The sequence below is a fragment of the Chiloscyllium punctatum genome, chromosome 2, assembly GCF_047496795.1.
Source record: "Chiloscyllium punctatum isolate Juve2018m chromosome 2, sChiPun1.3, whole genome shotgun sequence".
NCBI lineage: Eukaryota > Metazoa > Chordata > Chondrichthyes > Orectolobiformes > Hemiscylliidae > Chiloscyllium > Chiloscyllium punctatum.
Window position 1 is genome coordinate 51,559,204 of NC_092740.1, and position 22,581 is coordinate 51,581,784.

Here is a 22,581-nt window from a genome sequence, read left to right on the forward strand (position 1 = left end):
GCTAAACAGTGAAGAAAGACTTTGTCTTTACTGTGTTTGACCCGGATCAATGAATTTTTTGCCTTCCCATCACAGAACTAAAGACAGAACCTTGCTCAGCTGTTGGTGGTCTTGCCTGCCAGTTGGCCAGCAGGGGACAGACCATCCTGCCTCTTTTCAGAAAGATCTGTTGAACGTCAGCCGATCAGGTAGTGATGAGTACAACAGAGGGCTTCCCCTGGAATCAAGACTCCCCTGGGCTGATGTTCTGTCTACTGAGAGTACCAGACAATCAGAGGTCAGCAGCTCTTGTGCTCAGTAGGGGAGGCCATGTCTGCTGCAGGGAATAACACCCAGTATTCCAAATTCTTCAGCAATTTCACCTGTTAAGGAATCCCATCCTCCCTACTTCCATACCTTATCAGAGGCTGCACATATGAACTGACATCTTCTGTCATTACCCAAGAAGTAGAGACTTGGTTAAATTAACAATCCATTATTGTTTCTGGAGACAAATATCTACAAAGATGGTTTCCTGATGGCCAGTGTTGACTTGTTTTCACATATCGGGAGTGCTAATGTTTGAGACCTGCGGCAATTCTTTGAATTTCTTCGTCATAGTCATGGAGCCATACAGCACAGAAAACAGACCCTTTGGTCCAACTTGTCCACACGGACCAAGTTTCCAAAACCAAACTAATCCCACTTGCCTGCATTTGGCCCATATCCCTCTAAACCTTTCCAAGTCATGTATCTGTCCAAATGCCTCTTAAATGATTTGGATGTGAGCATAAGTTAGTAAGTTTGCAGATGACACCAAAATTGGAGTTGTAGTGGAAAGCGAAGAAGGTTACCTCTCAGATTACAACAGGATCTTGATCAGGTGGGCCAATGGGTTGAGAAGTGGCAGATGGAGTTTAATTTAGAAACGTGTGAGGTCCCACATTTTGGGAAAGCAAACCTTAGCAGGACTTATACATCTAATGGCAAGGTTCTCGGGAGTGTTGCTGAAAAAAGAGACCTTGCAGGTTCATAGCTCCTTGAAAGTGGAGTCGCAGGTAGATTGGATAGTGAAGAAGGCGTTTGGTATGCTTTCCTTCACTAGTCAGATTATTGAGTACAGGAGGTGGGAGGTCATGTTGCGGCTGTACAGGACATTGGTTAGGCCACTGTTGGAATATCGTATGCAATTCTGGCCTCCTTCCTATTGGAAAGATGTTGTGAAATTTGGAAGAGTTCAGAAAAGATTTACAATGATGTTGCCAGGGTTGGAGAATTTGAGCTACAGGGAGAGGTTGGATAGGCTAGGGCTGTGTTCCCTGGAGCATCGGAGGCTGGGAGCTGACCTTATAGAGGTTTACAAAATCATGAAGGGCATGGATAGGATAAACAGACAAAGTCTTTTCCCTGGGGTGGGGGAGCCCAGAACTAGAGGGCATAGGTTTAGGGTGAGAGCGGAAAAGTATAAAAGAGACCTAAGGGGCAACTTTTTCATGCAGAGGATGGTACGTGTATGGAATGAGCTGCCAGACGAAGTGGTGGAGGTTAGTATAATTGCAATATTTAAAAGGCATTTGGATGGGTACATGAATAGGAAGGGTTTGGAGGGATATGGGCCAGGTGCTGTCAGGTGAGACTTGATTGGGTTGGGATATCAGGTTGGCATGGATGGGTTGGACCGAAGGGTCTGTTTCCATGTTGTACATCTCTATGACTTTGACTGCATAAATATTGTAGCTGTACCTGCATCTATCACTTCCTCTGGCAGTTCATTCCACATATGAATCATTCTCTGTGTGAAAAAGTTGCCCCTCGGGTCTCTTTTAAATCTTTCTCCTCTCATTTTAAAAATATGCCCCCTAGTTTTGAACTCCCTCACCGTAGGGAAAAGACCTTTCCTATTCACATTATCCATGCCCCTCTTACATGACCTCAACCTTTTACACTTCAGTGAAAGAAGCCCCAGCCTATCCAGCCACTCCTTATAATGCAAATCCTGCAGTCCTGGTAACATCCTCAACAATCTCTGTTGTATTTTTATCCTGTATGAAATGTAATGGATCAGGTCAGCCTTTGCTAATTTTGGTGGGAATATTAGAACAGGAGTTGTTCATTCAGTTCCTGCCTGTTCTACTGTTCAGATAGGATATTTGTTTCTGAATCCCAAATATGCTGATAACCTCACCTCAGGAAAATCCAAAGATTTCAGTTTTGATAGCTTCAATTTATGTAGCTTGTTGAGCTCTCTTGGTCTAACTGCTGAATTCTTAGTTGAATACAATCCACGTTCATGCAAAGTTTCTCTTTCCCTGGCATAACGCTGGTGAATTTGTGTCTACCCCTCCAAAGTGGATCCATCCTCCTTGATAAACTGCTCCTGGAGCTAGGAGCAGGAGTTTGCCATTTTGTTCCTCTAGCTTGTATATTATTTAGTGAGATCTTGGCTGATCTGCAATCTAACGCCACATGCCTGCCTTTGCCTTGACAACTTCTGATTATTGATTTTATGAAGATATGGGTTTCCTTTTAAGAGAGTTAAAAACAGCGGAACTACCGGACACAGCACCAAGTGTTCTCAATAAGGCAACAATGTATTTAACACTGAGTTGAACAACTCGAGTAGTTCTTTGCCTGGAGACAAAACAAATTTGAATTTGGCCAATCAGTTTAAAACCCAACAAAAAATGTCAATTTCCAATCAAGTTTGAATTGACTATATCTGCAATCTTAAAAGCCAATGACACAATCCAATGCTATGGAGTATAAGACCTGGGAAAATTGAACAGTTGAGAGGAGAACTGACAAGCTCAGCAATGTAAATAGACTGCTGAAAAATAGCTCTCTTAAAGAGATACCTTTCCAATCAGTAACCTGTGATGCAGAAATTCCTAACAAGGAGAAAAGAAGACACAGGAAAATCCGAAGACAAAACATGTTTGGTTTTGAGATAAGAAGTGTAAATCTTAATTGGGAATTTTATCGGACTAGTATTATAGAAGGGAAGGTAAAAGTTAGGTTAGGGAGAGAAATTGTAAATAGTAGTTAGTTAATTATTCTCTGTTTTACTTTAAGAAATAAAGTTGTTAAATTTTACTTTAAATAGTTCTTGGCCACTTGGTTTTTTCAGATTACTGCATGGGATAAATCTTTTCTGTGTTGCTGGTTTTAAATTAAGCAAGAGAGTTTACCCCATGTCATAACATTGAGAAGAACGTAATGACCTTGGAATGCCTTCCATGCCTTCTAAACTCTTACTCATTCTGAAAGTGGAAATCACCAAAGTTCCTGAGGACCATAGACCACTTTCTCATTAAAGAAAATGGTGAATTTAACTTGTCAGTCACCGTACATTAGGCAAGGGTGATGTTGAGAAGATGGAGATTTCATGGTGACCTCAACCCATACAGAAATTGAACCTCTTCATTTTCTTCCACTCTTCATGTCAAACCAACCATCCACCAACTCAGCGAACCCATCCTCATTACTATTGCTTACTCTTGTACTGTCACTCCCACTACTTTTTGAACCTACCTTTTGAAATGCTGCATCATGTTTCCCATATCATTGACAAATTCTTCTAAACCCTCCCCAGCAGCACCAGCAAACCATCTCAGAAAGATATTTGTCCCAGCCCTATTGAGGTGCTGCACGTATCTGGCTGTGTAATTCTCAGCCCCCTCCAAATCGAACCCAATATCCCAAGGCTCTCCTTCTTGTATCAACTTTCTAGCCAAATATCATCTTCTCTTTCTTTGTATTTATACACTCACTAGGACTTGGCACCAGGAGTGATCCAAAGATTATTATGTTTGAAGTAATGCTTCTTGTTGCCCTTCTGTCTCCACAAAATCTGCCTATGAGATGTTTCCTTAGAAAAAGAGTTAAAGATAGCATACAATTTAATCAAGAAATCATGAAGGTAAATTAAATGTCTTTTATTTTGAATGGAATGGAATATAAGAATGGGGATTCTTGCTATAACTATGTAAGGCACTAGCGATCTGAAACAACAGAAATTGCTGGTGAAGCTCAACAGGTTTGGCAGCATCTGTAGGGAGAAAGCAGACTTAACATTGTGAGTCCAGTGACACTTCATCAGAGCTCCCACTTATCTGCACTGGGCCCACAGACTTGAATGTTATGGCATTTCAAGTTCACATCCAAGTATTTTTTGAAGGTGGCAAGGTTTCTTGCCCTAACTAGCCCCCCACACACTGTATTTTAGATTCTTATCACTCTCTTTCATCTCTAAGCCTTTCACTCTAAAAGTAGCTCCCTCATTATTAATACTACAATAAAGGGGGGGGGGGGGGGAACAGTTGCTTTCTATCCAACAGGTCCACGCCCCTCACAATCCTAAACCTCAATCAGGTTCCCCCTCTGCCTTCTGTGCTCTAAAGAAAATCCAAGCTTATCAGCCTCTTTTCATAGCTAAACGGCTCCATCCTAAGCAACATCCTGGTAAATCTCCCTTTCAGTGTAAAAACATTCTTGCTTTGGTGCAGTTACCAGAACTGCATACAGTTCTCCAGCCTAACCAAAGTTTTTGTACTACTTTAACATAACCAACCTGTCCTTATAGTCTATGCCACGACTGATTAAGTAAATGCATCCTGTATGCCCTATTACCTATCTTATTAACCCGTCCTGCCACTTTCAGTGATACGTGGACTTGTACCCAAGATGCCTCTGTTCCTCAGAGCTTCCTAATGTCCTGCCATTCATTGAGTACTCGTTTTTCTTGTTTATGCTAAAGTAACCTTATATTTCCAGGGTTACTTTCTATCTTCCATTCATCTGTCCATTTGACCAATCCATCTACATCCTCCTGTACCTAAGGATTTTCTCCAATATTTTCCTTGCTACTGATGTGAGACTCACTGGTCTGTAATTCCCTGGTCTGTGTCTACCCCACAGCACCTTCTTCTGCAATTGCCGAAGGTGTAATATCTGCCCATTGGGTCAGGGCCTCTGTAATTTGCTCCCCTGCCTCCCACAATAGCCTGGGTTACAACCCATCTGGACCTGGCGATTTGTCCACTTTTAAGCATGCCAAAACCTCCAATATCCCATATGTCAAACTACTCAAGAACTTCACAGGCCCTGTTCTTGAATTCTGTCCCTCTTTATTCTTTCTTCCAAATGAAGACAGATGTGAAGTAATTATTTAACATGCTACCAATGTTCCCTGACTCCATAAAAATGTCCCCTTGGTTCTTAACGGGCCCTACTCTTTCTCTGGTCATCTTCTTCCCTTTGATATACTTACCAAATATTCTCCCTAAACTTAACCATGAGTGCATTTCCTTGATCCCTCTTTGCTCTCCTAATCCTTTCTTAAATTCTTCTTGTGCTTTCCATACTCCACTAAGGCCTCCATTGATCTGCTCCTTTTGTATCTGTTGAAAGCCTCTCTTTCCCTCTTATTCAGTCCTGAATATTCTGAGACATGAAGGGTTCTCTGGCCTTATTCTCTTTCCTTTCACCCAAAGGGAAACATTTTGGCTCTGCACTCTCAACAATTACTTTTTGAATGCCCTCCATTGTTCTGCTGTAGATGTAACCACAAGTAGCTGTTTCAAGTCTACTTTTGTCAAATCCTGCCTTACTTTAATAAAATCTGCCTTCCCTCACGTAAGGAAATCCCTTCTATGCAGACCACCTGTTTTCTTTTCCAACATAAAGTGTTCTCCATTCATGGTGAATAGATCAATAGATTTTGGACCAAGGGACTGATGGAATCACATGAGGGTGTACAGGCTTTCGACATTGCTGTGGCTGATGGCTATACCATGGATACTATATCGTCACGAACCTTTGGATGTTACCGTTAAGCTATGCTAACAGACTATATCATGTGCTAGTCATAGCCCACATGTTATTGGTGTAAATGTTCCAATATGCCCTGGTGAAGAACTTTGATGACAAGTATTTGTTTTCCTTTAAAGATGTCAAGATATTGGGCCATTGTGCCAGGCCACCCTTCACTGATACACTGATAACACATTTCCTTCAGTTGTGGGTCATTAGCTGTTTCCACTTGAAGCTGGTCACATTTTTGATGACCAAAATGCAATAGATTGATTGTGAATGCATCTTCCTCCTCCTTGTCAATGCTAGTAGAATCAATGGAACATTTGCATCCTTATTTAGACTTGGCAATGTGTGTCTGAGGTGATAGTTTTAGTACCATCTCTTGTAGAGACATCCAAGTTTTAGACCTGTAATTGTACCAGAAGCAAATGTAGTCTAGGTGGTGCACTTATCAGTAGTTTGTGGCAAATCCTTTCCAATGTTTTTGATTGGTTTCCATAATGAATTACTGACTGAGCAGCTAAGTATGAAATCTTGTTATACCCAATTCTAGAACAAATATTTCAATCGTATGATGGAATAATTGGATTATACTTGAAGTAGACTTTTGGATACACTTAATTCAATACTTCACACGATACATGCTCCTATCCTTTCTGCAAAGTGTTGATTTGAGGATTGTCTTCTTTCTTAGTTTGTAGTACATCAGAGTACAGTTTTCTGTTGACAAGACTTGTTTAAGAGACTTTACATATGTTGATGATCCTTCTGCAATACATTTTATGTCTTTCTTAGGAGTTTTCTCAGCAATGACACTTGGGCAGAAAAGATTGGAATGTAAGGTGCCAATAAGTTGAAGAATTAAAAGCATATCTCTTGCCTTCTTTATTTAGTGGGAAGGCATTTTTCCCACATGTTTGGCTTTATCTGGGTCGGGATGAATTCTGCAATCTCAATATATAGAGTCCAAAAAATTGACCTGACTTACATTCACCTGGCACTTCTTGCAATCAAAAATAAGCAACTCCTCCTCAGTGAATGAAGATTCCAATCTTGCTGTTCTTTGGTTTTGCCCATTACTGTGATAATTGGCAATGCGAATGCATACATTTTCTGTATTGCTTGAACAGATCTTGGTTGACAGATAAACTAAATGATAATCTGTGGATGTGATATCTTCTAAACTGTGTTCTAAAGGTAGCAAATTGCTGAAAATCCTTGGTTGACAAGCAGGATGCAGCATCAGGAGGTGTGTAACCCTTCATCAGTGAATTATAAGAGTAGAAATAGGCCATTTGGCCTATTGAGTCCACTTTGCCATTCAATGAGACCATGACCTATCTGATAATCCTTAACACCATCTTTCTTGCTTTGAAATAAAGGCCAACATTTCATTTGCCTTTCCAATTGCCTGCTGAACATGGCTATTTGTGATTTATACACTTGGGCCCACAAATCCCTCTGTGCTGAACCTTTTTGCACTCTTTCCCCATTTAAATAATATTCAGTGCTTTTGTTTCTTCTTGCATTTTCCCATATTATATTCCAAGTGCTAAGTCTTTGCGCAAGTCTCTACCCCTTAGTAGATTCCTTTCTCACTATTCGCCTTCCACCTGGTGGTCATACATTGATTTCTGCCATCTGTCACTAACATATATCATAAATAAGTGCTCCACTACTGAACCCTGTAGCCCTCTACTAGTTATAGTTTGCCATCCAGAAAATTCCTCTTTTATTGCAACTCATTGTCTTCTATTAGTTAGCCAATCCTTCAACCATACTAATATACATCCTTGTCCTGGATGACTGCACGATCCAGGGTAAAGTATCCCACATGATTTACACCCTATCCACCACCTTCAATTTTCATTCTCACCGTCAGTACTATTGTAGAATGGCAATGGTGTGTATCTAAAAATGCACTGCATCCAACTGCAAAAGCTCCTTTGACAGCACCTTCCAAATCTTCTAGAGCCTGCAAAAACAAGCATAGGAGGCCACCGTGCCTTGAAAATATATAACTGATCCTTTGCTGTCAGTGGGTTAAAATCTTGGATATTGCTTCCAAACATCAGTGTGGGTGCACCAACACCAGATGGACTGCAGCAGTTCAAGAAAACAACTTTCCAAGAGGCAATTTGGGTTGAACAATAAATGCTGGTTTCACAAGGCACACCCATATTCCATGAATAAAAAAATAAAAACATGCTTTTCTTAAAAAAACCTTTGTTATGGTTCAATATATGTTTTGGCTGAAATTCTATCTATTGCCACTTGATGGCAGTACCAACTCCATTTAAAACATCTGCAGCCCTTTGGAAATTCTCACTGCCTCAGGTTTCCGAATGTGCATTCCACTAAGTACTCCATAAGACGAATCCCAGCCATTACAGAATGAAGCTTTTACATGTAAGCATTGAATATTTTGCCAAGGTTGCAGTTAGAGCTGTCAATGCATTGTTATGATCACTCATGTTAACATCTTGTTTCAACTTTTTTCCTGTGTGGATGTTGCATGAATTACATCATACCAATATTTGTGATTTAACTGTTTACAGCCCAAGGTTTAGGACAATTATTGAGAAATGAACAGTAAAATTTTAGAATTCATTAATTTAATCTAACATTGATACAGCTTTCCAAATGAATTTTAATTTCGAACAAGACCAGAAATAACGGACATTAAATAATTAAAATCATGTAATGATGTCTGTCTGGAAAATTTGGGGTCACAGTATTTTAATGAATCACAGAAGCAGTGTTGCATTCTAATTAAAATCACTGTAATTCTGCTTTAGTATCATTATTTCACAACCACATTAATGATTAAAGGATTCAGGCAGAGCATGTCGATAAGTAGTGAAAACCGTGAAACCATATTACACTAGAGCTGCCAGAGTTGGTGCTATTATACAAAGAAAAGGCTGGACATTATTAATCTGTTACCACAGCCTTTAAAACATGTTTTAAGATGTAAAACAAAAATATGATCTCACCATCTTGAACTATTGCTTATATGTGTTGTATCTGGTTAATCTATCCATTATAGCAAGAATCCTTCAGGAAAGGTAGACTACGTTCAGCAAATTAGCATCTAAATCTACAGCAGCTAAACATCAGAAAGAGAAACTGTTTTGAGTTCATGACGCCCTTTAGCTGCAAACTTGAGTACTGCCAACATGTAAGCATTTTTAAAAATTAATTTCACGCCAATGAGAAGTTCAATCTGACATTGATTGTTCATTAAGTTTCAAAATATATATCTTGCAATATTTCACATTGTAGGCTTGATACTAAACTGTACAATACATTGGAATAAAATTATCAAATGGTCATAGCACAGAAGAAGGCCAGTTGACCCATCATAATTTTCTCCTAGTGCACCAATATTCATAAGTTAATGCAGAAGGAAAAATTTGTTTTCATGTGAAAAGTTTCCTATCTGAAAATGATGACTTCAAAATAAAGGGAGTCACATAAATGGAAACTACTTCATCATCTTTTGATTTCAATATCATATGATCAATTAAGATTGTTCAACATTTCCTGCTTTCAGTGAACTGACCTTATACTTGAAAGTTTTCAAAAGACTTTTAAAAAATATTCTTGATATATTTTTAAAAGGTAGTGTGATGCAGTTTGATTAATGAGGTTGAAGTGGGTTTATCACAAAAATAGCATTTTAAATCAGGGTTTCTAGTTTACAACCTGTTAATATCCAACTTTAAATGACGGAAATGGTTTCAAACAATGTTAAGTAACGCTAGTTACAGGGTTGTAACTGACAGCAATCACTTTATGAATAATTAAAAAAGAAACTTTTAAAAGGCATCTATCAGTTTTCCAGGGCCTGAAAAAAACCCTTAATATTTAAAGCTTTCTTGATGACCCATAATCAGGAAACTGCACAGAGATTAATTGAGTCTGGAAGCATGATTGGTTTTGTGAATCTTCCTAATATCCAGTACAATGGTTTTAAATTCATGCATAAATTTGAGGAAACACATTGTATGCAACTTATAATTTGTGCTTGGAATTCCATGGTATTTTGTGGCTTGACTGGTTTTGGGCAGATTGTGCAGAAACAAAATACAACCCAACAAAAACTCCAGCCTCTGGCAGGGGGGCTGTGCACTACTGACTTATCAGTTTGCTGTACATTATTTGATGCTGATGTATGGTGTTAAGTGGTTAGTGGTCTGTGCTGTCGTCACAATGGCATTAATTCAAATATGGCACCAACTGATTTAACTCTCAAAAGGAATTAGGTCTGTACATGAACTGGCGAAAAATACAGAGCCTTTGGGGAAAGAGCAAGGTAGCGTGACTAATTGGATAATGCTTCCAAAGAATTGCCACAAGCTGGATGCATTAAATAGGTTTCTTTTGTGAGAATTTATTTTTCTATTTTAGATAAATGCTATCTTGACACAATATACTCTGTGGAATCAGAGAGGAAGGTGTCCTTCAAAGCTTTGCAGAGCAGCTTTTTAAAATGTTTACCAGGGCCAATGGCCACATTGTCCAGATATTGGAATACAGCTGAATTACATTAAATACTTGAGTTTGCCAAAGGGCCTCAGTGTATTTATGTTCCAACTATTTAGTGTAAATTACAAATATTCTATTATCTTAAATGTGCTTTATAAAAAATGTTGTAAGTGTGCCAAAGGTGACTGCACGTGTTGGCATGATATTATTCAACATGAGAGCACATGTTATTCTTGGATTCACGTTTTACACTTGTGTTATGTCTGGAGTAGGGATTCGGGATGACACTGTAGCATGATTGGATACGCTGGAAATCTGGATTCGGAACGCTGGTAGTTTACTGCAGTCAACTGCAAAACGGGAAAGGACCAAACAAACGTCTTCAGTGACTCGGGGGATGTCCTCCATTTCCTTTGGCAAAAGATACAGATTGTATTTTTTTTAATTGCATCATTCACACTAACGTTTGACACAATGCAGCTGAAAGGGTCAGACTGCTACACAGTGCAAACCAATCCCCATTTTCCCCCCTAATTCGAAGCTGCACGAAGATGTGACGGTGTAACTTGTTAATTAATATGGGTGGGGGGGATGGCATTCGTGAGGATGGTGATCAGCCGATTTTACAAACATTGGTTACATGAGCAGTAGGTGGCGCAGAGCTGCCATGGAAAATGTCTTCACACCCGTACATGTACAAACATATACACACACCGTACTGTCAACAGACACAAACCCTCCCATTCATTCCAATAAAGGAGGGCATTATGAAACTGCTGGATTCCCTTACACGTTGCACACAATGGTTTGTTTAGCAGATGCCTCTCCCTGCTCTTAAAATTACAAAATAAAAGCTGTGCAAATAACATCCCTAAATGAACAGTTTCTGCATTCAGCTAGTCGGATGCCAAAAATGAGGGAATGCGGAGTGGCCAGAAATTAATATAACACGTGTCACAGCATTTCGATAAATGTTTTAAATCGGGGAGAGTCGAGAGAACGCCAGTGAAATAAAGCAAAGAATTGCGAATCTGAAACAAACAAGAGCGCGCTGGAGAAACTCAGTAGGTCTGGCAGCATCTGTGGAGAGAAAGCAAAGGTAACGCTCCCAGTTCGGCGACTCTCCATCAGAACAGAGCACCAATGACACCGGGTGCCAATATTAATAATAGTTAGCTGCACATAACTTTCCCCAGAGTGGTTTACATATTTTTCTCGCGATTCTGATTGGGGCGAGCTGGGATCTGGAGTAAATCCCGTTTTGTTTTAATGCCTAGTGGACAGACTCCAAACTTAGTGGAGCCCTTGACTCCGAAAAGCTGAAGTGACAGATGACAACGAACCTTTTCGACAAACATCAAATCTGATCAAATAAGACCAGCAGCAAGCCTGTACCGCGCAGCCATTCCCCAACCATGTGGGTGCTTGACCAGTAACCCTTTGCGTTCAAAACACTAAAAGCTGGCTAATTTCTAATCTTGGACAGCCGACAAATATAAACAAGAGGAATTCAATAATGAAATCCACATGGCCTAAACATTCTGCAATCGCACCATTAACTATATCTTCCCTCCAAATATTTCCCAGCTGCTGATACCCGCTATGCTGGCTTTGTAAAGTTACTGTCCCCGGGCCACGCCGTTCCCAAATCCCACCTGCATGTACAGTGGGGACGGCGGTTCTCTCCGTCAGCATCAATATCCAGCCACCTTATGGCCTGCTACAGTGCGCGAGGAGTTAAAATTTTTCAATGCACCGGCTCTTTTAAACAAAAGTGAAATATTTACTTTCCTTACAAAACTTCACTTGAGTTATTATCTAAAGGGGAGGGGGAGAAGGGGAGACTGTGCGGCGTTAACACTGCCATCTGGACCCCTGTCACTTAACAGAGCACCATCCCTGTACTTAACCTTCTGCAAAGCGCATTACACAGTTCTAACATACGGATCACACTTACGTGACAGCTATCGCGGAGATTCAATCCTGTCAAAATTATAAAAGAGAAAAAAAACACTTTGTTTTCGGAGTTGCAGCTAAACTTGCAGGTGTTGTTAGTGCCTGTCCCTGCTTATCCCAGCTGAGTGGAGGTGTAGACTGAATTCAGCTCACCTTGCTGGCCTCTGCCTCACTGTTGAATGCCCGCCTGTTGCTCTGGGTGTGGGGGATTTTGGTCCATTAAGGAGGAAGACACTTCTCCCCACCCGGAGGAAATGGCCACCACGTCATTAAACAGTTACGTCCGCCTGTGAGGCTCAGAAATAGTCGAGAAACTTTAACGGGTAAAGTTTCGAAGAGCAAGAGAACTATTGGTGGGAAATGTGAAGTTATATCTGATTGTAATACAATCCTTACCTCATCCTAACCAATAATGAAATAGGGAAGTGAGACCAGCAACATGGGTGGAGAGTTCGGTAATGTATAGGAGATGGGTAAACTCGATTAAGAAGGAAAGGTCTGAAGAGATAGCCAGGAACAGCAGAGGCAGATCTCCTCAGGAACACAGAGGTGTTTTATGAGCTCAAACGCGGTCTTAGTGACTGTTCTTTCCTTCGCTTGTTTATTCTGAACTGGCTCCACACACTGACAACGGCCAGGGTTGTGTAACTGCGGTGATTAACGCAGGATACCCTGGCACAGTGTGTGGGCTGTCCGGTTTTTTCTCTCTCTATTTACCCAGGGATGTAACTGGGCTCCTATGTCTAACAGCATTGAGCGTTCAATGCAACGTTCCCACCAAGAAAACATCGCAGAACATACATACGTTAACAGTCAGAGCTAATAATAAGTCAGGTTTGCATTCAGCCAGTCTGCCCAGTAAAAGGAAGTCACTTCATACTTCAGCACAGTGCGCTCTTTGAGAGTCGGCTGTGACTTCCTTACAAATGCACTTTTCATTAAATTCGCCCAATTCAGGATTGCTTTCCTCTCTCCTCGAGAGACAACTTTAGAAACAACCCGCGCGGTGCCTTTTCCCTGCCGACCACCCGACTATGAGTTTCATGAAAGTGAGAAGTTGTTCTCTTGTTTTGTGTCCTTCTGGAAATGAAATGTGCCGTTTTCCGCGGGAACTGATTTCGCGGCCAAATGCACGGCCGGGCGATCGCACCGAATCGTTTTGCCGGAGTGTTGATCTCTGCTAGTTTTCCGCTTACCACAAGCAGCGTCTATAAACCGGCAGGAGCATGTTCCCCATCCCGCCAGACAGTGTGTGTGTGTGTGTGTCGGGGGGGATGGGCGGTGGGGAGCGGGGCAGCTTCGCCCATTGCTGTCTCCCCAGGCCAATATAAGAAGGCGGAGGTAGGGGTTTTTAATGGGGCCAGGCTTGCCCCAGACATCTTTGGCAGAGCCGATTGCACAGTCTGGGGCCCCGCCTTGGTTTCCTTTCTCCTTGGACCTGGTCAGGTACTGAACAAGGGAAGACTTTATTTTGAATCCCACCTAACCATTGGTTTGAACGGTGCAGTGAGGCGTCCAGATGCTTTCCCCTCAGCGTTTTTGGACTTTGGGCAATCTTATTGATGGGCACGTAACCATTACCAATGCCCTCTCCTTTCTACTCAAATTCACAGGACATTATTTCTTGTGTGCGTGTGTAGTGGCGGGGTGGTTTTAATCCTTTTTCAACATCTCTCTGTTCTCTGAGTTGTTTCCCCCCACCAAGAGAAGTTTGATCTCCTGTTTGATCCGGAGTTTGATCTCCTGTTTGCCTCTGGCAGGAGACTAAAAGGTGAGGGAGGTCCCACCCAGGGCTCGGCCCCGCCCGCTCCCTGCTTCCCGCGGCAGAGATGGGCAGTTTGAGATAGCAGCACTTTCAACCACTGCCCTTCCCTTTCAACATGCCAAACCATAGTGCACTAATGAGCAAACCTATTAACCCGGGTTTCTCACTGCTGTGTTGTGTTAGTGAGACAGGACACAGAGATGTGATTAATGTCTAGGCTTCGGTGTGCTACAAGCAGGGTCAACTCAACCTCAAAAGATCTAAATTATAATACGGCACCAATTTTCTACGTGCACATTGAAATATAAGACTGCTCATTGGAAAACATATTTAAATTAAATCATTAAAGTCTCTGCGATAATATTTTATGATACTTATAGACGCTTCTCTTTCTCCAAAGTAACTTATCCAGCACTGGGATTCAAGTCTGTCTTTACTGACTCGTGGGATCTGGGTGTCGCTGATTGCCTGTCCCTAAGTGCCTTTGAGAAGGGGGTAGCGAGCTGCCTCCTTTAACCGCTGCAGTCCATGCCCCTGTCATGTTCCGTTAAGTAACCCTTCCCTATTTGACACATTTCATGTTTCACTTGTTCTCTGTAAATCAACGGTTTGGCTTGTTCCTTTGCTGCTGACTTTCATTTATTCCGCAATATTATGGTTTCCTCTAGTGGAACAGCTGGAGAACTGAAGTGCAACTGGGGACGGATTCATATGCTGTCCCTGTGGTGTTAGCACGTACAGGAGAGATGTGCAATATTTGTTGCCATTGCAAGGGTTCTACCTCATCTCATTTTCCTGGATAACCATTAACATGAGAGAATTGGAACCTGCTTTAACACCCAGGGAATTATAAAACAGAATCGTTGCAGTGTGGAAGCAGACCATTTGGCCTATCAAAGTCCACACTGACCCTCTGAAAAGCAATCCACCCTATCATCCTGCATTTCCCATGGCTAATCTACATGGCCTGTCTCTTTGGACTTGTAAGAAACCAGAGCACCCAGAGTAAATCCACACAAATCTAAGGAGAATGTGCAAACTCAGAAACAGTAGCCCAAGGCTGGAATCAAACCCAGATCCTTGGCACTGTGAGATAGCAGTGCCAACCACTGTGCCACTTTGCTACTCAAAAGGTAGAATAGAATTGATAACCACTGAACTCCCAAAGAAGATGAAAATATAGATGCTGGAAATCTGAAACACAGAGAATGCTGGAGTAACTCTGCAGGTCTGGTAGTTGGAAGTTCTGAATTCTGAAGAAGAGTCATAGCTGGCTGGAGGCAGTTTCCGTCTCCTCAGAAGCTGCAAAACCTGCTGAGTTTCTCCAACAATCTCTGTGTTTGTACCACTGAAACTCTTCAAACTGACTGTCCGCCAACATCATCCCCTTAGCCTCCACCACAATCTGACCCCGATTAAACCTGACCTGACACCATGAACCCAACTGGACTCTCCTCTGACCTGCAAACTATGCCCTTACCTTGTTCTGACATTTTCAAGGTACACCTCCTCACTGGCATGTCCTCTTGACCATTCTCACTGACCAATACACCACTCCGACCTGGTTGTCCCACCTGCTATTCTGCCCACTTACCCACCCATCTATTGCCCTACCTATTTATTCATACAGCCACTGACCCATTCACCCATTGTGGCTTTCCAAAAGACCGTAGAAAGTAACATAAGTTATGGGAAGAGTTAAGATACAATAACTGGACTCAATTCGCCAGTACTTTCAAGCACTGTGTCTATGGAACTTCTGCCAATGGACAAAATCAAGTGATTTAGAAATAATTAAACCAGAGCATTTAGAAATGGTGATATTAGAGACAAGCATACTTAGTACAGGAAATCTCTCTTTCCATTGGAATATAGAACAATGAGAGGCAAGCTTATTGAAAGATACAAAATTCTTAGAGGACTTGACAGGGCAGCTGCAGAAAGGTTGTTTTCCCTTGTGGGAGAGTCTAGGACCAGGGGGACCAAGCGGTCACACATTTAAGAAAAAAATCAGGACATTTTGTTTTCTCAGAAGGTTGTGAATCAATTAAATTCTTTACCACAGAGAACTGTTGAGCTTGGGTCATTAAGTATATATGCAAGGCTGAGAGAAACATTTTTTAATCAGTAAGGAAATCAAGGGTTGTGAGGGAAAAAGCAGGAAAGTGGAGTTCAGGATTATCAGATCAGCCATGATTTCATTGAATGATGAAGCAGAATTGATGGACTGACTGGCTTCATTCTGCTCCCATGCCTTTTGATTTCCTTTAAGGCCAGCTTCACACTAGTTTTGCTTATGCTGAATGTCACAGCTCATGTCAAACTATCATAATCAAATGGACAATTTGAAGAAAAATATAAATGGATGAAAAACTAGAGCTGATGTGAAACAAACAAGATTATGGATTCAGTGAGTTAAAATAGTTTAATCTGCACTCTTATTTATACATGAATGTATTTACCTTGTTGTAAAGTTGATCTAACAAGGCCTCAAATTATTAAGAATTGAACGTTTGCCAATGACAACATATTTAAGCCAAAATCGAGTGATTTCAGAAATATTTAAACCACATCAATGGAATTTACCTTGAAAGTGCTAAAGAGTGGTAATTCTTAGGCATAGTCTAGTTCCTAAATGGCCTACTTATGAACATTGCTAATCAGACAAAAATAGTGATGTCAGATTAGATAAATTATGCATTCTGCAATAAAGAATATTCAAAAATTAATAAAAAAGAAAATGAGAAAATAAATAAGTTAGTACCATAGAACTTATATAGAAGTAATACGAATTTTAGAAGTATAAATCCTGCATATTTTTTTTTCATCAGGATAGCAATATATCTTCGACACAATGCCCCTTTGTCAAAAGAAATGAAGTTGTGATGAATACATTTACAGAGAAATTAATACAATAATATTTATAAAGATTGCATATATAAAATTCTCTGTAATGCTGTGAAATAGTACTTTATGAAAATATAATTTAGTATTCAAATGGTAATTCTTCACTTAAGTCCAAGTTTGATGTAAATTATATTTCTGAAGTACAATTTCCAGGAAACAATATAAAACTGATAACATTCTGTCTTTGCCATTCATTTATTTCTTCTCAGTAAGAATACTAATAGTTTTAAGAAATCATTATTGTTGAACAAAAGTATTACCAATGTTAACTAAAGTACTTGTGTTTATTGAAACCCTTCATGACCTCGAGACTTCCTAAAGTACTTAAAGGCAATTATGTTATTTTTGAAGTAAAGCTACCCTTGAAATCTCAGGAAATTTCGTAGCCAAATTACATAAACAATCATGATTGGACAATCTGGTTTAGTGTTGTTGATTAAGGCAAAAAACTTAATACTTCCAACAATGCCACATTCATGTAGAACTACACTGAAATTCCAGCCCGGATCATACGTTGATATCTCTTAAATGGGTTTTAAGGAGTGTCTCAAAGGAAGCAAATAAGGTAAAAGTTGGAGATTTTGGGAGTGAGATCCAGAATTTAGTCTCAATTTGTTGATCAGCTTCTTTTGATTCTTCCTCTCCCTGTTTAACATGTAGGGCAATTTAATTCAAAATTGAGTGTTCAATCTCTTTTTTTTACATAACCATGTTTGTTTTTGGAAGGTTGATTATTGGTTGGAATAGATTGTACAGGCTATTACTTTTTGAAGTTGTCTAACTTAAATTCCATTTGAACAAGAAATGCCTTCTGATTTGGTCAAGCTATTTATTTCAACTATAAGACTCAAGTTCTGGAGGCAGAAATGATTGAGTTATATTTTCTATTCGATATTAACTATCTCTTTAACTGAGGTGCTCAGTGGTTAGCACTGCTGCCTGTCAGCACCAGGGTCCCAGGTTCGATTCCAGCCTCGGGCCACTGTCTGTGTGGAATTTGCACGTTCTCCCTGTGTCTGTATGGGTTTCCTCTGGGTGTTCTGGTTTTCTCCCACAATCCAAAGATGTGCAGATCAGGTGAATTGGCCATGCTAGATTGCCCATAGTGTTAGGTGCATTAGTCAGAGGGAAATGAATCTGGGTGGGCTACTCTTCAGAGTTGGTGTGGACTGGTTGGGCTGAAGGGCCTGTTTCCACGCTGGAGGGAATCTAATCTAAATCTGTTAACCTTCCAAAGCAATTAACCCTGAGATAAGGTTTGCCATCAAGAAATGAAGAGTATTTATTGACAATTGATACCACAGCTAAGCATTTTTTGAAGTACTGTCCTTTAATAGAGTTGAATTAACTCACACAAGAACTTGCACAAAATATTTGACCGTGAGTTAGAGTTTGGACAGTTCTAACTTACTCACCTGATTAGATGCTGAGGGAATGCTGAACAAAAACGTCCTACACTAACACCTGGGTAACAATAAAACTTACTTCCTCCAACTCCCCCAACAACCCCTCCCTTACCCCCCTCCCACTGACCCAACCTGATAACCCTTCTTCATCCAACTATCCACCTCACCACTTGCCTCTCTACCCAGCTTCCACCTTATCCACTAGCCATTCCATTCATCCACACACCACCCACCTAACACGCCCCCCACTCCGCTGTCTCCAATTCTCTTTCACACTTACCTTCTCTCCATAACATTTTGATGAAGCTTCAAGCCATTTAGCTTCTTACCAGAATACAGCAGATAATGTTGTAAACAAGGGAGCTTAGACTTACTTCACTGTAAATTTTTATGATAATTGAGTGTGGAAGGATACTCAGTTGGAAGATTATCTCAAAAAATCAAGAGAAGGTAAATAGATCATTTTTGTCTGATCCAGTTTAGATCCTCTATTACCTGATTGCGGATTTAGGCTATAGAAATAGACAATTTTACAGCATAGAGAGAGGCCTTTTTGTTATTATGTTTATGCAAGCTTTCTGAAAGAGCTATCAATTAAATACACTCCCTTGGCCTTTCCCATCATCCTGCAATTCCTTCTGTTCAAGGAAGGAATGGGATGGAGTGGCTGAGTAGAGATGTCATGGTACTAGAAATCCATATTCCCATGCTGGGTTCATAATCTCACCATGGTGGATAGTTAAATTGTAATTCAATCAAAAAAGTTGATGAAATTGTTATAAAAACCCATCAAATTTGCTAATGACCTTTGGGAAAGGAAATCTGCCATTTGTCTACCAACCACAGCAATGTGGCTAGCCTCAACTGCTGTGTGGGCTATTACAATCAGCTAATAAATGCTGGTGTAGTCAGTGATGCCCACATCCCATGAACAAACAAAACTCATTCTCTTTTGAAAAGTACAATTGAGTGTGCTTCTGCCATCCTTGCAGGTAGTGCATCTAAATTATAACAATCTTTTTCTCATTCATAGGATGTTGGCCTAGCTGGCTTGGGTAGCATTTAATGACCATCACGAGTTGTCTTTGAGAAGGTGGGCAGGAGATGTTTTCTTGAACTGCTGCAGTCATTTTGATATTGATGTCCCCACAACCCTGTTAGAGAGGAAGTCCCAGGTTACAAAAAATGGTAATACAATTCCAAGTCCGGATAGTGAGTGGCTTGGAGCAGAATGTGCAGTTCCCATGTATCTAGTTGTGGCTTAGAAGGTATAATTCTGAGTTTTACAAAATTCCCTAACTTTTTTTGCCAACCCTCTATATTTTTAGGGAAGGCAATTAGATAAGATTAGGTAAAAACAATGACTGCAGATGCTGGAAACCAGAGTCTAGATTAGAGTGGTGCTGGAAAAGCACAGCAGTTCAGGCAGCATCCGAGGAGCAGGAAAATCGACGTTTTGCCCGAAACGTCGATTTTACTGCTCCTTGGATGCTGCCTGAACTGCTGTGCTTTTCCAGCAACACTCTAAATTAGATTAGATTCCCTTCAGTATGGAAACAGGCCCTTTGACCCAACGAGTCCACACCAACTCTCTGAAGAGTAACCCACCCAGACCCATTCCCTTATCCTATATTAACCCCTGATTTTGGGTAATTTAACATGGCCAATTCAGCTAACCTGCACAACTTTGGATTGTGGGAGGAAACTGGAGCACCCGGAGGAAATACATGCAGACACAGGGAGAATGTGTAAACTCCACACAGATAGTCACTCGAGGTAGGAATCAAACCTGGGTCCCTGACGCTGTGAGGCAGCAGTGCTAACCACTGAGCCACCATGCTGCCCCATGTCACACATTATGACCTTTCCATCATGTAAATCCTGTTCAGATTTTCATGTAATGTCTTTTGTAATCTGCTATTCATATTCAGGCAAAAGACAAATGTTTTCATATGTTAGCCTCTGAATTGCTCTTGTAACCACAATATATATGGACTGAAGTTTTGGTCAATGACAAGCCCAGGATGGTGATAGTGACAAAGTCAATGATGCTTAATAATATTAAATGTCATGGGAAGACAGTTACATTTTCATTTGTTAGAGATGGACATTGCCTGGTACCTGTGAGCTGTGAATGTTACTTGCTACTTGTCAGCCCAAGCCTGAATGTTGGCCAGGACTTGCTGCATTTGGACTTGGATTGTTTCAGAATCTGAGGAGTTGTAAATAGTGCTACCCATTGTACAATTGTCAGTGAATATCCCTACTTCTGACCTTATGATGAAAAGAAGATCGTTGATAAAGCAGCTCAAGGTGGTTGGGCTCAGGACATTACCTAGATAAATTTTTGCAGTGATATCCTGAAGCTCAGATTATTGATCTCCAACAACCAGAACTTTCTTCCCTTGTGCCAGATATGACTCCAAACCCCAAAGAGATTCCCCCATGATTCCCATTGAAGCCAGTTTTGCCAAGGCTCCTTAATGCCACACTTGGTCAAATGTGGCCTTGATGTCAAGGGCAGTCATTCCCATCTCACCTCTGGAATTCAACTCTGTTGTCTACGCACCAAGCCTGTAATCAGGCTGTAGTAATTTCTCATGGAACCCAAACTGAGCGTCAGTGAGCAGGTTATTCTTCTGCTATTTAAAAGCATTGCGGATGACTCATTCAATCACATTGATTATTGGTCATGTTGGATTTATCCTTTTTTTGTGCACAGGACACACAACTGAGAAATTTTCCACATTGCCAGGCAGATACTAGTGTTGTAACTATACTGGAACAGCTTGGCAAGGCTGCAGCTAATTCTGGAGCACAAGTGTTCTGTATTGTTGTTGGAATGTAAGAGACATCACCTTTGTAATATCCAGTGCCTTGAATTATTTCTTGATATTACATAAAGTAAACTGAACTGGTTTAAGACAGGAATCTGTAATGCTGTGGACCTCAGCAGGAGGCAGAGACAGATCATCATCTGACTGAAGATGGATGCAAATACTGTACTCTAATCTTGTCTTTTGCTCTGATATCATTGACAATGCGGATATTCGTGGAGCCTCTCCCTTCTATGAGTTTGTTCATTGTCCATCACATTTGTTGACTGCATGTGGGAGGACTTTAGAGCTTAGATCTGTTTCATTGGTTGTAGCCTGTATATTGCACTGTGTTTCCATTAGTTGATGAGTAATTTTTCCTGTTTTGTAGTTTCACTTGGTTGACACCTTCATTTAAGGTAAGCCCGGTGCTGCTTCTCGCATAACCTCTTGGTCTCTTTGTTGAATGGAATAAAATACACCACACATGCTATGATACAAAATATACAGCATAACTGAAGCCAAACCAACCTCAGTTGGGTTTTGTTCACTGGACATGAGATCATCATTTGAGCTTCGCAGTTGCAGTAGTAGTAACCACCACCAAATGAAACAGGAACATTTTACATTGCAACCTTAAATATTTTAAAAGTTCTTGAATAAACTGCTTACAATTAACAGACCAGAGAGTTTAAAGAACAGTCAGCCCTTCACTGAAGTTAAACTTTTGACAGTACTTAAGCTGTGGTGAATGGAACCTTTCACTTGTATTTTCATGTGCATGTGAACTACCTTTCCACAATTCAAGACTGAAGTGCAGTTGGCAGTGTTTTTAGCTCACGCTGCTTCAAAGGAGGTACCTAAGGCATAATGCTGTCATTAAATTATAATGTTATGTTTTTGGACATCTTCTGAGGCTTTCTGATTTGGTAACAGGATAAAGTTGCAGCAAATCCTGATATACTTGGGCTACATTTGTCAAATCCTCACCTATTAAAATGTATCCGATGACTGAATGAAATTTCAAATGTTAACTCAATAAAAGGATACTCTGTTTTATTTCTTTGAATGCTTAAATTTAGCTTAAGCGTATCTACCTAGCCATTTTCCTATTTATTTTTCTATATATTTGAATTATTGGTGTCTTACAAGAAAGGAAGGAGATGGTAGCACTCTGAAAATTGATGCAATGAGCTTAGCATATCATGTACAAATTGGCTTCCTACATTGTTTTTTTCCAAGTACTAGCAGACAAAGAATGTCTATATGGGTGTATATCCTTAAAAGAGGTTCTATATGACTGCTCTGAAAATGTGGGAAATACCTATGAGACTGAATATTCTTGCTGGCCCCAATAAAATATGCAACTCCCTGCTTGCTAATCAACCTATGCTTCCTTCACTAGCCACATCATAGCCTTCCACTCTTTAAACCCTAACATGCAGCT

The 22,581-nt window shown here is 40.5% G+C and overlaps 1 protein-coding gene across 3 annotated transcripts in view; it reads right to left on the reverse strand.

Moving 5' to 3' along the window:
- The window catches only part of LOC140483912 (hyaluronan and proteoglycan link protein 1-like), a 280,903-nt gene that overhangs the window by 115,851 nt on the left and 142,471 nt on the right, over positions 1–22,581 (reverse strand). Inside the window, exon 1 of one of the 3 annotated variants that reach the window (XM_072582724.1) lies at positions 12,394–12,544. The exons of 1 other annotated variant lie outside the window; for it this stretch is intronic. The gene's annotated coding sequence lies outside the window, so the exon portion shown is untranslated. One more of the 3 variants, XM_072582734.1, reaches the window with a different exon arrangement.